The 14,252-nt window shown below is 34.8% G+C and overlaps 1 protein-coding gene across 9 annotated transcripts in view; it reads left to right on the forward strand.

The window, feature by feature from the left end:
• Positions 1-14,252, forward strand: part of REV3L (REV3 like, DNA directed polymerase zeta catalytic subunit) — a gene marked incomplete at its 5' end in the record, with an annotated part of 188,424 nt that overhangs the window by 9,438 nt on the left and 164,734 nt on the right. For 3 of the 9 annotated variants that reach the window (XM_082475068.1, XM_082475070.1, XM_082475069.1), the window contains one exon: positions 381-508. The exons of the other annotated variants lie outside the window; for them this stretch is intronic. The remainder of the gene's footprint in view (positions 1-380; positions 509-14,252) is intronic. 9 annotated transcript variants of the gene reach the window in all.

The following is a 14,252-nucleotide window of genomic DNA, read 5'->3' on the forward strand; positions in this document are numbered from 1 at the left end:
TCCTTGGGGACAGTTATTTAATTTTCTTTGGATTAAGAGAGCATTTACTATATATATGATTCAAAGAATAAAAGAAAGTATGTTACCTCAAAAATGCTTGTGTAATATATAACAGTTTAACAAGAGTTTTCTATTTTTCTTCCATTTATTACAACTACCAAGGAAGTATAACAAGGATTAAAAGAAATATCTTATTTTGCATACATATTTATACTTCAAAGTAATTTATACATTAAATTAGGTTTTGTTTGAGATGGTGAAATGAAAGACTTTGTAAGTAAGAATACATGTTGATATGTGAAAAAATGTGAAGTTAAAACATGTTGGCATACTCCTAGTTTCTCAGAACAAGAAAATGACTAATCTAAATTTCATTTCAGAATAAAAACCAAGACAAGCCACATAAAAGCAACCTAAAAATTAAACTGTCATCATATTATTTGTTTTAAAACTATGGAATAATATATCTGAGGAAGATTTCTCTCAAAATTGTTTTTCTCAATTTCAAGTAAGTAATTTATTTTGGTTAATATATTGGGGATGAGGGGAGGTGGGGGTGAACCTTGGCATTGAAGTTGATAAATCTACTCATCCTTAAAGTAACAACTCAAATATTAACCACTTTAAAGCCTTCTGTGACTCCTTTGCCCATTCCCAAAAGATTATCTCTTTGGTCTTCCACAGTCCTAGCCTCTTTTCACATGGCTGATAAAGGACTGACTACACTGAGTGTTGTGTTTGTCTGTAGGAATAGTCATATGGCACTACCCTCATGTGCCTCCTTCCCCTCACCCCCACCCCAGGACCCTCCACACTGCCTCTGCTGCTAAGAAACCCTGGATAAGTTATTTTATTTCTGTGAGCCTTAATTTCCTCCTCTGTAAAGTGAGTTTTAATAATTTCTACCTCACTGGATTGTTATGATTAAACATGGTAAGCAGCAAATATCTGGCATATATAGTAACATAACTGTTACTTTCTTTCTAACCCTTCTAACTCCAGGATCTGCCACATTACTGCATATATACCAAGCACTCTTTAAAATGTTTGAGTTGAATTGAAATGAAAAATGGAATTTTTGTAGCATTTATTCATTCCTCAGAATAGGACAAACTAAAATACCTGTACATTGTGGTGTAAGGCTCTTTACAGTAGGTCACTGACTCATATGTCTGAAGTCTAGGTAATTACTGGTTTAAAACACTTTTAAAAAATTGGCTATTTTTTATAAGTACCCTACCCAGGCCTGATTTTTCTTTTTAAACTGTTGATGTGTGTGTGTATGTGTGTCTATACATATACATATATATACATATATGTGTGTATGTGTGTGTATATATATATATAGAGAGAGAGAGAGAGAGAGACAGAATTATCCAAGCCTGATCTTGCCTTGAAAAAGGGCAGGTTAAGCCATTGATCAAGGAGTAACTACAGTTTTCCAATACTGCCATTTAGGTTAAGTGTATTTCTTGTGAAAGAGCCTTATTTTCCAAAGCCATTAGTAGTGCCTTCTTTTTTTTAAATGATGGTAGAATGAGTTGGAAGTGTGTGTGCACCAGAGATCATAGTAGAGGTGACAGTGGGAACTATCACTCTCTTCTTTTTTTGCCTTTTGTGAATTAGTAACACACACACAAAAATTGAAGCCTTTGGTTTTTAAACCCATTTAGTATTGTGGAATGTGGACCAAATGAATTCATTATTGCCTAGAGTTTCAATTTTCTTCACCATATTTTTTCTACATATATTCCCAGGTTTTGTTTTGTTTTGTTTTGTTTTTTAATAGCATTGTCTTCTGGATTTTTCACGAAGTTATTAGAAAGATTTTCAAATTAATTTTGATGAATCACACTTTGGTTGATGTTGCTTAGTGATTATAAAATAGAAGCCAAGTTAGTCAGAAGACTTTAAGGTTACATCATTTTACTAACAGAGGTTATAGACCATTTATTGAGCCCTTACTGTGTGCCTTATTCTAAGTGTTTAATTTTCACAACTCTATAAAATAGTTACTACTATCCCCATTTTACAGTTGAGGAAATAAGGCATGAAGAGGATAATTAACTTTTGCCTGAAGTTATTCAGCATATGTTTACCTCATAGCATGTGAGAATTAAAATGAGGGACCATGTATTAGGCCATTACCTGCCTAAACAGAAGAAGCAGAGAAGCAAAATCTGAGATGTATGTCTCCTAACATGTCCAGAATCTGATAATAGCCATTATTGAGACATGACAGTGACCATGAATGTATTCTTATTCATTAATTTTTTTTTGTAATAAATATACCCTGCTACTCTGTACTGACCCTTTTTTTCCTGAGCAATATTAATGTCTCCTCTCAAATTCATGTTCCCATTTGAACTGGATTATTTTGTTTTTATGTGTATGTGTTTATAAGGTGATGGTAGGGCTTTACTATAACATCAATCTGATATAAAATTTTTTATAAGTTAATTAAATAGTATATGGATATATTCTCATTGTGAAATTTTAAAAAGCAGAAACAGGTAAAACAAAAATTTTCCTTGGCCACTAATCCTATTCATCTCCCCACTTGTATCAATTTTTGTATAACAAACCTGCCCCAAAACTTAGTGTATAAAACAATAGCCATTTGTTAGCCCATGATTCTGGCATGGGCTCAGTTCAGCATTTCTGCTCCTGCTTCTGGCTGGGCTTGCTTATGCGGTTGCAATCAGCTGAGAGGTTGTCTGGAAGCCAATTGGCCTAGAATGGCTTCACTCCTATGTCTGGATATTGGTGCTGGGGTGGTGGAGAGCCATGTGTCTCCAGCAGGCTAGCCTTCATGTGGAGGCAGTAGTAGGGTTTGTAGGAGCAGCAAGTGAAGGCAAGCCCATATATTTTGTCTTTTCTGATGGACCAAAGCAAATCACATGGCCAAGCCCAGAGTCTGTGTGGGAGGAATTTCCTAAAAGTGTGTGACTCATTAGGGAGCCATTACTGCAACAATCTGCTATACCTCTGTTGCTGGCCGACTCATTTTTCAGGAAACATTTGTCAGTGTACAGTGCCCTGCTCTTGAAAAAGTATAGTGTTTAAGCAATTTATTTACCATTTCAGATAAATTTAGTTAATTTCTTGTTCTCAGTTGTTTTATTCCATTCTCATCATCCTTTAGCATCATTCCTGGTCCCATTCACCCAGCAAATTTAATTGATCACCCACTAAGTGCACAATAGGCCATCATGAGATGAGGAGCAGATGGAGCAATACTACTGTGTTCATCATCAAAGTTTCTTAAACTTGTGCACCTGTCTGCTTCATTATATGAACAATATTCTATAAGAGCAGACAATTACCAACAGATTTTTTTAAATGACCAACAGCTCACACCAGCCTGAATGTATCTTATGTACTACATTTTTTAAATGTCTTACAAGGATTTCTTCCAGTAAGAAGAACTATAATACAGAGGTTGTTTCAATCTGTACTCCCACCAGCAGTAATGAGACTTGTTCCAGATTTTCACCAAGGTTATGATCTCAAATGTTTTGATCTTTACCAATCTAATAGATAAAAATTATGGATCTCAGTGTAGTTTTAATTTGCATTCTTTTATTATGAGTGAGATTGGATGTCCTTCCAGATACTTGAGAGCCATTTGTATTTCTTTTTCAGGATACTACTCGTTTATCTTTTACCCACTTTTCTGTTGTGAGTCTTGGTCTTTTGCTTACTGATTCCAAGGAGCTCTTCATATATTAGGAAAATTGGTCTCTATCTGTGAATTGAGTTGCAAATATTTTTTCTAGTTTGTTTATTCTTATGGTAAATACATTTTATTTAAATAATTTTTTTTCATTTTATAACGAAGTTTGTATCTTAAATGACGCTTTTAGAACACATTTAGTTGAGGTTAGGTTTAAGTATTAGCTTTGAGAATGGAAGAACACTTATTTAGAGAACTTACCTTTCAAAACCCTGACTTAAAATGAAAAGTTTCAAAAGGATCCTATCTTTGATATAGTTATTTCTCTTCTAAGTTTGGTGCTATCATGAGATCACTCTTTTTGACAGACCAGTCCAAGAAGTAGGATCATCCTTTGGAGGGTAATTTTTAGATGATTGACTGTAGAACATAGGTGGAAAATACATTTGTGTTACTTAGAATAATATTGCTTTGGGTCTTGTCTAGTTCAGTGTGCATTGTGTGTATGTGTTTGTGTGTGTGTGTGTAATGTGTACAGTATATACACATATATATATAGTGGTAGTGTTTCAAGCAATGCTCTCGTATAACCCTTTATCTCTTTAGCCAGCCTTTACGTAATCAACCATATAGCTATATTAGTGTGGCTACATTTGGCTATTGTTTTTCCAGTGGGCCACAAAGAAGAAAGACAAGCAGACTGTGACCTTTTTTGAGAAAGCAATAATGCTACCCAAAACCCAAATAATATCCTACATTTTTATTAAGATTGTAACGAACGAGGTAGGAAGAGGATAGCAGAGGCATCTATGATATATGCAGCATCTGACATTATGAAATACTTTGACTTCTTCCCTTGAGTTCTATATAAAAGTGGATTAGAAAACTGCAAGGCTAAAGAGATTAGCATGTTTTAAGTCATTTAATGTAGTTCTCAAAAGTTTTTAAAGTTGGCAAACCCTTTCTTCATAATAATTTTACCCAGCAGCATCAAAAAAAGCAAAACCAAACAGGAATCCTTAAGTGATTTATAGTGAGGAATAGTAGAAAACCCTTTTTTGCCATGCTTTACATGGTTTTTAATTTTTCAAAGTTGTCGAGGTATTCTTTAGGGTCTGTTATATCATCACTATCTTTATAAATGTTTCATTGACAATTAAATTTTTCTATTTATTTGATACCAAATTGTTGACATACTATTATTTCCTTGATTGATTCTTTTAAAAAAATTCTAATATTTCTGAGGTTGTAATACATCTCACAATGTGTACATTTAACACAGTAATTTTTTCTCCTGAAAAGCTAGTATTCAACTGATGGTACATCTTATAATAGATGACTTTCTGAAGGAAATGTGACATTTCATAATTTGTTTTCTTTTTTTTTTTTTTCATCATTTGTTTTCATTCTCTACTTATTTTTAATCTAATCTGTCATGGAATGAGACTTTCCCACTTTATTTTGTTCTTCATTTTTGCTTTGCATCTCTGTTTTAACTTTTGTATATTTTGATGTGTTATTGGCACATAAAGCTTTATAACTGATAGGTCTTTTATAGCAGTACTTTTCAAACTAATTGTGGTGAAGAATCAATTTTTTCTGATACCTCTTTAAAATACATTAAACATGAATTACTAGGGACTTACCTGGTGGTGCAGTGGTTAAGAATCTGCCTGCCAGTGCAGGGGACACGGGTTTGATCCCTGGTCCTGGAGGATCCCACATGCTGCGGGGCAGCTAAGCCCGTGCACCACAACTACTGAGCCTGTGCTTTAGAGCCCGCAAGCCACAACTGCTGAGCCCACGTGCCACAACTACTGAAGCCCGCATGCCTAGAGCCTGTGCTCCACAACAAGAGAAGCCACCACATTGAGAAGCCCACACACCGCAACGAAGAGTAGCCCCCGCTCGCTGCAACTAGAGAAAGCCCGCGCGCAGCAATGAAGACCCAACAGAGCCAAAAATAAATAATAAATAAATTTTTAAAAAATCCACCTCTTTAAAAAAAAAAAAGTGAATTACTAGAAAAATGAAATGAGAAAGAAAACCCAACAAGCTCCCTTTTTGTATTATTATATTATTTAACAGATATAGAATTCCTGTCAAATTTCTGTAAGAGTTTCTAGTTTGATACTTGTCTTGTTGCAAACCTATAACAAACAACTCCTTCATAGACTGCATTTGAGTAGCACTGTAGATATCTTTTTTTAATCAGTCTAAAGAGACCTTTTAATTTTCTTGAGTCCTGTTTCTTGTTCCACATCAAAATTATTAACTATTTCCTTTTAACTTGACTATTTCCATGTTGTATAATTGCCTGTCACTATTTTTAATTCTTAAGTCATTTCATTTTTTTAACCCCATCTGAGGATCTTTCCAGTAGAGGTTTTAAACTATAAAAATTTGCTATAATTGATGTATTTGATTTTTACTCTTATAATTTTATACCTTTTAATAATTCTGTTTTACTCTTTGCTTTCTGTTTTTTGCAGCATAAACTCTTTTATGTGCTTTGTTAAAAAGCATGATACAGTAATCACTTTTAAAAGCATATATACAGAAATGTAGTTTTTTTTTTTTAATGCATTTTAAATTTATTTATTTGTTTTGGCTGTGTTGGGTCTTCATTTCTGTGCGAGGGCTTTCTCTAGTTGCAGTGAGTGGGGGCCACTCTTCATCGCGGTGCACGGGCCTCTCACTGTCGTGGCCTCTCTTGTTGTGGAGCACAAGCTCCAGATGCGCAGGCTCAGTAGTTGTGGCTCACGGGCCTAGTTGCTCTGCGGCATGTGGGATCTTCCCAGACCAGGGCTCAAACCCGTGTCCCCTGCATTAGCAGGCAGACTCTCAACCACTGCGCCACCAGGGAAGCCCAGAAATGTAGTTTTAATGATAAAATTTGGGAACAAATAAAAAATATTTTCTTTTATGTGATACAAGGAATTTAGCTTATTTTAATTTTTATACTCTCAGCTTCTGAATCTTTAACTTATAAATGTTGAATGTTTTAAACAGTATATCTTCTCTTTAAAAAAATTTTTAGCTTATGTGTTAAATTTCAGTAGAACAATTTAGATTTACCTCTATGTATTAATTTTGTATGGAGCACCACCAGTCATCTATTTATACCACACCGTTTATACCCATTCTTGAGTTCCAGGTTTAATTTTTTTTTTTTTTTTTGGTTGCCTCAAATACATTTCCAGGTACTATTTTTCAGGAGATATCCAGGTGGTTTATTTTTCTGAACCCTTGAATATCTGAAAATGGCTTTTTTTGTGTGTACATGTTAATGAGAGCATGGCTCAAAATGGTATTCTTGTGTCCCAGGCTTTTCCTTTAAAATTCTCTAAACATTATTCTGGTGTCTTTGAATTTTGACTGAGATAAGAAAGTCCTTTTGATGTAGAGATGCTGGTGTTTTTTTATTTTGGGATAGTTCTTCCATTATGCCTTTGATTATTGCTTTCATTCCATTTGTTATGCTGTTTTTGTTTTTAAATTAATGAAATACCTGTTATTTGTGGATTGGTTCACATTACTTTTCTATACCTGTCTTCCCTCTTATTTTTAACTTTGTCCTTTCACATTCTTGGTGATCCTTTTTGTTTTCATCTTCTTACATTACTGATATATTTTCCTGTAACACAGATTCTATTCTTTCTTACCTCCAGTATGGATTTTAATTTTGTTGTTTATATTTCTTTCCTTTTCCTTATCTCTTAGCGTTCCATTTATATCTTAGTCTGTGTATGTCTATTGTGTTTTTATTCCTTCCTTTTTTAACTGATCATCTTTCCTTATAAAAGATGTTTCACAGAAACTGTATTTTCTTGTATCTTATCGAGAACACAGCAGATACTGTCTACATTTCTTCTGTTTCCTAATGTAAATTATCACAGATTCTTTTCTTTGGCATCTTAAGAAGGTGTGCTGAATGTTTGTATAGGTCCCAAGTTTATCCTTCTATGAACAAGAGGCTATTTATCCACTCCTGGTGTTTGCAAGTAGGCAGAGTATGGAAAGTCCAATTGATTATCTTCATTTTTGCTTATAAACTGATAGAATTGCCTTCCCAGATATACAGAGCTAATAATTGAGCACAGCCCACTTAGATGAAAACATTCATTTAGTATGCCCCTACTGGATTGAGGTTTAAGAGTTTTCCCCCCTTCTGACTGCACAGTCTCTGTCATGTGGGAGCAAACTTATTCCCAGATAACCTGAGGATCTTTCTTTCTGTCTGTTTTTCTGTCTTCTCTTTCTGTCTGTCTGTCTTTCTGTCTTTCTTTTCTCCAGAGCATTACATGAAAGTCTCCAGGTTGTAAAGGCCCTTAGGACTTCTGGTGGTTTTTATCAGTGAGGGAAGCTCATTTAACATCCAGAATGGAGAGAGCTATGCTCCATCAGTTTTGTTGATACTAGGAGTTGTGTTTTTAGAATAGATGAAGAAAGAGAGGTATTGAGTGAGAAAATACAATCTTACATATTTTAGAAAGATTTTAGTAGGGAACTGGTTTCTGTTGGAGCAGATTATATCTCCAAGGTAGAGAATAGTGCTGTATATCTTAAATATTTTAGTGAAAAATTGGAAGAGTTATTTTGTATTTCATTGATTCTAAGATGTTTATCCTCCCCCGCCGCCATTTTTACATCTCAGTAATTGGGATGGGTCTTACAATCAGTGATGCACCATATTTAATTGGAAGCATATTCTTTCTTAGTAGTACAAAAAATGATGTCTTATAATCATTGGCATTTTACATTCAGTGAAATATATAAATAGATGTTTAGCTTAGTGCCATTCTAAATTTAATCTCCTCACTTCTTGTGGGTAAAAAATTAATAGCTTTTTTCCCCCTGACTATTTTGGTCTTGGGTTAACTCTCTAGCTTTATTCACCTGGAAACCTGATAGAGATAGAATGTCAGTTGTGTAACCAAGTACCATTGCTTTTGGTAATAATGAATCATGATTAGTAAAGTACATATGGACTGGGAGGACTGTGAATAAACTGTAAATACCAGTGTGAGGCAACAGCTTTGGGCTTTCCTGGGTGTGATAAATCTTATAGTTGAGCCAGTCTATTGTGAGACTGGGAATCTATGTCTTTAGGACTGGAGTTGGTGGTTACTATTTGGTACTTCCAAGCTAGGGTAGTTACTGCACTGGTCCTTGTGATCACGTTCTCTTTTACCTGACCTGCCACCTGGGGGCCAAAGAGAATACTCCCTGAATTGCTGTGAAGACTCCTACTGAAGAATAACTACCTGACACTGCCTTGCTGGCATGTTGTTTCATGTTTTATATCTTGCTAAGTATAACCAGTATCTAGTGTGGCCTCTTTGGGTCATGTACGTCTCAGTGTCTACTAACAACAGTGGTGTTGTTCTTGTGTTTGGTGATTTTATTTAACATTTTTTTTTTGTTTTCAATATTTGCTGAGTGAAGCTGTATTTATTACTTATTCTTAGTAAGAATTTTAAATTATAAATATATAATATGAGAATATCTGTAATATGTATAGGGTAAGGAATATAAAAAACATCTATTTACTACCCAGAATAAACATTACAAATATCTTTGAAGTCTCTGATTGCCTCCTCCTCTCTTATCTAATTTTGGTTAATCGTTTCCTTGTTTTTCTTTATAGTTTTACCTCATTTGTAAATATCCCTAAACAATATATTATTTGGTTTTATCTCTTTAGAGTTATTATGTGTGTCTGTTCTTCTGTGATTTCCCCCTGCCCCAACCCAACATTATGTTTTAGGGAATCACCTATGTTGAATTATATAGCTGTAGTTCATTCCTTTTTACTGCTGTATAGTATTGTGTTATATGAGTATATCACAATTTTATTTATTCATTCTCCTATCTGTGAACATCTGAGTTGTTTCCTGGTCTTTTTTTTTTTTTTAATCTCCAATTACTAACAATGCTGTTATGAAAACTGTTGTACGTGTCTTCTAGAGCATGTGTATAAGAATTTATCATGGCTGTACTAGGGGTGGAATTGCTGTGGTATGATGTGTACATCTCTATTTTATTCGGTAATGCCAAATTGTTTTCCAGAGTGGTTCTATCAAATTATATGCCCACCAGCAGTGTATGAGAGTTTTTGATGTTCCCCATCTTCACCAACACTTAGATTTGTCAAACTTAAGTTTTAAATGAATTCTTATAGGCGTAAATGATCTCCCTCATTGTGAGTTTGTATATTTTCTCTCACTAGTAAGGTTGAATTTTTCCGTATGTTTATCATCTGCTTGTCCTATCAAATATTGAGAGGAATGTTAAAGTCTCCAACTTGTGGATTTGCTGGTTTCTCTTTCAGTTCTATCAGTTTTTGCTTCAAGTATTTTGAAGCTTTAGTTGGGTTCTTACATATTTAGGATTATTATATCTTCTTGGTGAAATGGCTTCTTAATCCCTGGTAATATTCCTTATTCTGAAAGTCTTCCTTGTCCGTTAATAATATAGCCACTCCAGCTTTCTTTTAATTAGCTTTTAACATGGTATATCATGTCAAGGCTTGTGAAGGGTCTGAGATTTTTACATTCTTGCAAGCTAACAAGTTAACTTGCCACAAATTTCATAGATGCTGGCATTAGACAGTAGATTCCTGACTTTCCAATTTATTGACTACTAATAAGGAGGAATTGCAGTTGGGAGATAGTTGCAAGTCAAGTACTGAGAAGTAGATTCAAAGACAACTACCACAGTACAGACCCATGGAGAATTGTCTCCTAACATACCTTTTCCCATCCTTTTACTTTCAACCTACTTCTGGTTTTATATTTAAAATGGGTTTCTTGTAGATAGTATATAGTTGGGCTTATTTGTTTACCTAGTCTGACAGTCTCTGTCTTTTAATTGATGTGTTTAGGTTTTTTACATTTAATGTAATTAATAATATGGTTGGACTAAACTCTATCACTGTGCCAGCTGTTTTCTTTTTTTTTTTAATTCTTATTAGTCATCCATTTTATACACATCAGTGTATACATGTCAATCCCAATGTCCCAAATCATCACACCATCACCCACACCCCCCGCCACTTTCCCCCCTTGGTGTCCATACGTTTGTTCTCTATATCTGTGTCTCAAGTTTCTGCCCTGCAAACCGGTTCATCTGTACCATTTTTCTAGGTTCCACATATATGCGTTAATATATGATATTTGTTTTTCTCTTTCTGACTTACTTCACTCTGTATGACAGTCTCTAGATCCATCCATGTCTCTGCAAATGACCCAATTTTGTTCCTTTTTATGGCGGAGTAATATTCCGTTGTATATATGTACAACATCTTCTTTATCCACTCGTCTGTCAGTGGGCATTTAGGTTGCTTCCGTGACCTGGCTATTGTCAATAGTGCTGCAATGAACACTGGGTGCATGTGTCTTTTTGAACTGTGGTTTTCTCTGGGTATATGCCCAGTAGTGGGATTGCTGGGTCATATGGTAATTCTATTTTTAGTTTTTTAAGGAACCTCCATACTGTTCTCCATAGTGGCTGTATCAATTTACATTCCTATCAACAATGCAAGAGGGTTCCCTTTTCTCCACACCCTCTCCAGCATTTGTTGTTTGTGGATTTTCTGATGACGCCCATTCTAACTGGTGTGAGGTGATACCTCATTGTAGTTTTCATTTGCATTTCTCTAATAATTAGTGACGTTGAGCAGTGTTTCATGTGCTTCTTGGCCATCTGTATGTCTTCTTTAGAGAAATGTCTATTTAGGTCTTCTGCCCATTTTTGGATTGGGTTGTTTTTTTTTTTAATATTGAGCTGCATGAGCTGTTTATATATTTTGGAGGTTAATCCTTTGTCCGTTGATTAGTTTGCAAATATTTTCTCCTATTCTGAGGGTTGTCTTTTCATCTTGTTTATGGTTTCCTTTGCTGTGCAAAAACTTTTCAGTTTCATTAGACCCCATTTGTTTATTTTTGTTTTTATTTCCATTACTGTAGGAGGTGGATCAAAAAAGATCTTGCTGTGATTTATGTCAAAGAGTGTTCTTCCTATGTTTTCCTCTAAGAGTTTTATAGTGTCTGGTCTTACATTTAGGTCTCGAATCCATTTTGAATTTATTTTTGTGTATGGTGTTAGGGAGTGTTCTAATTTCATTCTTTTACACGTAGCTGTCCAGTTTTCCCAGCATCACTTATTGAAGAGACTGTCTTTTCTCCATTGTGTATCCTTGCCTCCTTTACCATGGATTAGTTGACCATAGGTGCGTGGGTTTGTCTCTGGGCTTTCTATCTTGTTCCATTGATCTATATTTCTGTTTTTCTGCCAGTACCATATTGTCTTGATTACTGTAGCATTGTAGTATAGTCTGAAGTCAGGGAATCTGATTCCTCCAGCTCCAGTTTTTCCCTCAAGACTGCTTTGGCTATTCAGGGTCTTTTGTGTCTCCGTACAAATTTTAAGATTTTTTGTTCTAGTTCTGTAAAAAATGCCATTGGTTATTTGATAGGGATTGCATTGAATCTGTAGATTGCTTTGGGTAGTATAGTCATTTTCACAATATTGATTCTTCCAATCCAAGGGCATGGTATATATCTCCATCTGTTGGTATCATCTTTAATTTCTTTCATCATTGTCTTATAGTTTTCTGCATACAGGTCTTTTGTCTCCCTAGGTAGGTTTATTCCTAGGTATTTTATTCTTTTTGTTGCAGTGGTAAATGGGAGTGTTTCTTTAATTTCTCCTTCAGATTTTTCATCATTAGTGTATAGGAATGCAATAGATTTCTGTGCATTAATTTTGTACCCTGCAACTTTACCAAATTCATTGATTAGCTCTAGTAGTTTTCTTCTGGCATCTTTAGGATTCTCTATGTATAGTATCATGTCATCTGCAAACAGTGACACTTTTACTTCTTCTTTTCCAATTTGTATTCCTTTTATTTCTTTTTCTTCTCTGATTGCCGTGGCTAGGACTTCCAAAACTATGTTGAATAATAGTGGTGAGAGTGGACATCCTTGTCTTGTTCCTGATCTTAGAGGAAATGCTTTCAGTTTTTCACCATTGAGAATGATGTTTGCTGTGTGTTTGTCATATATGGCCTTTATTATGTTGAGGTAGGTTCCCTCTATGCCCACTTTCTGGAGAGTTTTTATCATAAATGGGTGTTGAATTTTGTCAAAAGCTTTTTCTGCATCTATTGAGATGATCGTATGGTTTTTATCCTTCAATTTGTTAATATGGTGTATCACATTGACTTACGTATATTGAAGAATCCTTGCATCCTTGGGATAAATCCCACTTGATTATGGTGTATGATCCTTTTAATGTGTTGTTGGATTCTGTTTGCTAGTATTTTGTTGAGGATTTTTGCATCTATATTCATCAGTGATATTGGTCTGTAATTTTTTTTTGTAGTATCTTTGTCTGGTTTTGGTATCAGGGTGATGGTGGCCTCATAGAATGAGTTTGGGAGTGTTCCTTCCTCTGCAATTTTTTGGAAGAGTTTGAGAAGGATGGGTGTTAGCTCTTCTCTAAATGTTTGATAGAATTCACCTGTGAAGCCATCTGGTCCTGGACTTTTGTTTGTTGGAAGATTTTTAATCACAGTTTCAATTCATTACTTGTGATTGGTCTGTTCATATTTTCTGTTTCTTCCTGGTTCAGTCTTGGAAGGTTATACATTTCTAAGAATTTGTCCATTTCTTCCAGGTTGTCCACTTTATTGGCATAGAGTTGCTTGTAGTAGTCTCTTAGGATGCTTTGTATTTCTGTGGTGTCTGTTGTAACTTCTCCTTTTTCATTTCTAATTTTATTGATTTGAGTCCTCTCCCTCTATTTCTTGATGAGTCTGGCTAATGGTTTATCAATTTTGTTTATCTTCTCAAAGAACCAGCTTTTAGTTTTATTCATGTTTGCTATTGTTTTCTTTGTTTCTATTTCATTTATTTCTGCTCTGATCTTTATGATTTCTTTCCTTCTGCTAACTTTGGGTTTTTTTTTGTTCTTTCTCTAGTTCCTTTAGGTGTAAGGTTAGATTGTTTATTTGAGATGTTTCTTGTTTCTTGAGGTAGGCTTGTATTGCTATAAACATCCCTTTTACAACTGCTTTTGCTGCATCCCGTAGGTTTTGGATTGTCGTGTTTTCATTGTCATCTGTCTCTAGGTATTTTTTGATTTCCTCTTTGATTTCTTCAGTGATCTGTTGGTTATTCAGTAACGTATTGTTTAGCCTCCGTGTGTTTGTGTTTTTTACATTTTTTTCCCTGTAATTGATTTCTAACCTCATAACATTGTGGTCAGAAAAGATGCTTGATATGATTTCAGTTTTTTAAAATTTACTGAGGCTTGATTTGTGACCCAAGATGTGATCTATCCTGGAGAATGTTGCGTGCACACTTGAGAAGGAAGTGTAATCTGCTGTTATTGGATGGAATGTCCTATAAATATCAATTAAATCTATCTGGTGTATTGTGTCATTTAAAGCTTCTGTTTCCTTATTAATTTTCTGTTTAGATGATCTGTCCTTTGGTGTAAGTGAGGTGTTAAAGTCCCCCACTATTACTGTGTTACTGTCGATTTCCTCTTATAGCTGTTGGCAGTTGCC

The sequence above is a fragment of the Balaenoptera physalus genome (genome assembly GCF_965194825.1).
Source record: "Balaenoptera physalus genome assembly, chromosome: 9".
In the NCBI taxonomy this organism is placed as follows: domain Eukaryota; kingdom Metazoa; phylum Chordata; class Mammalia; order Artiodactyla; family Balaenopteridae; genus Balaenoptera; species Balaenoptera physalus.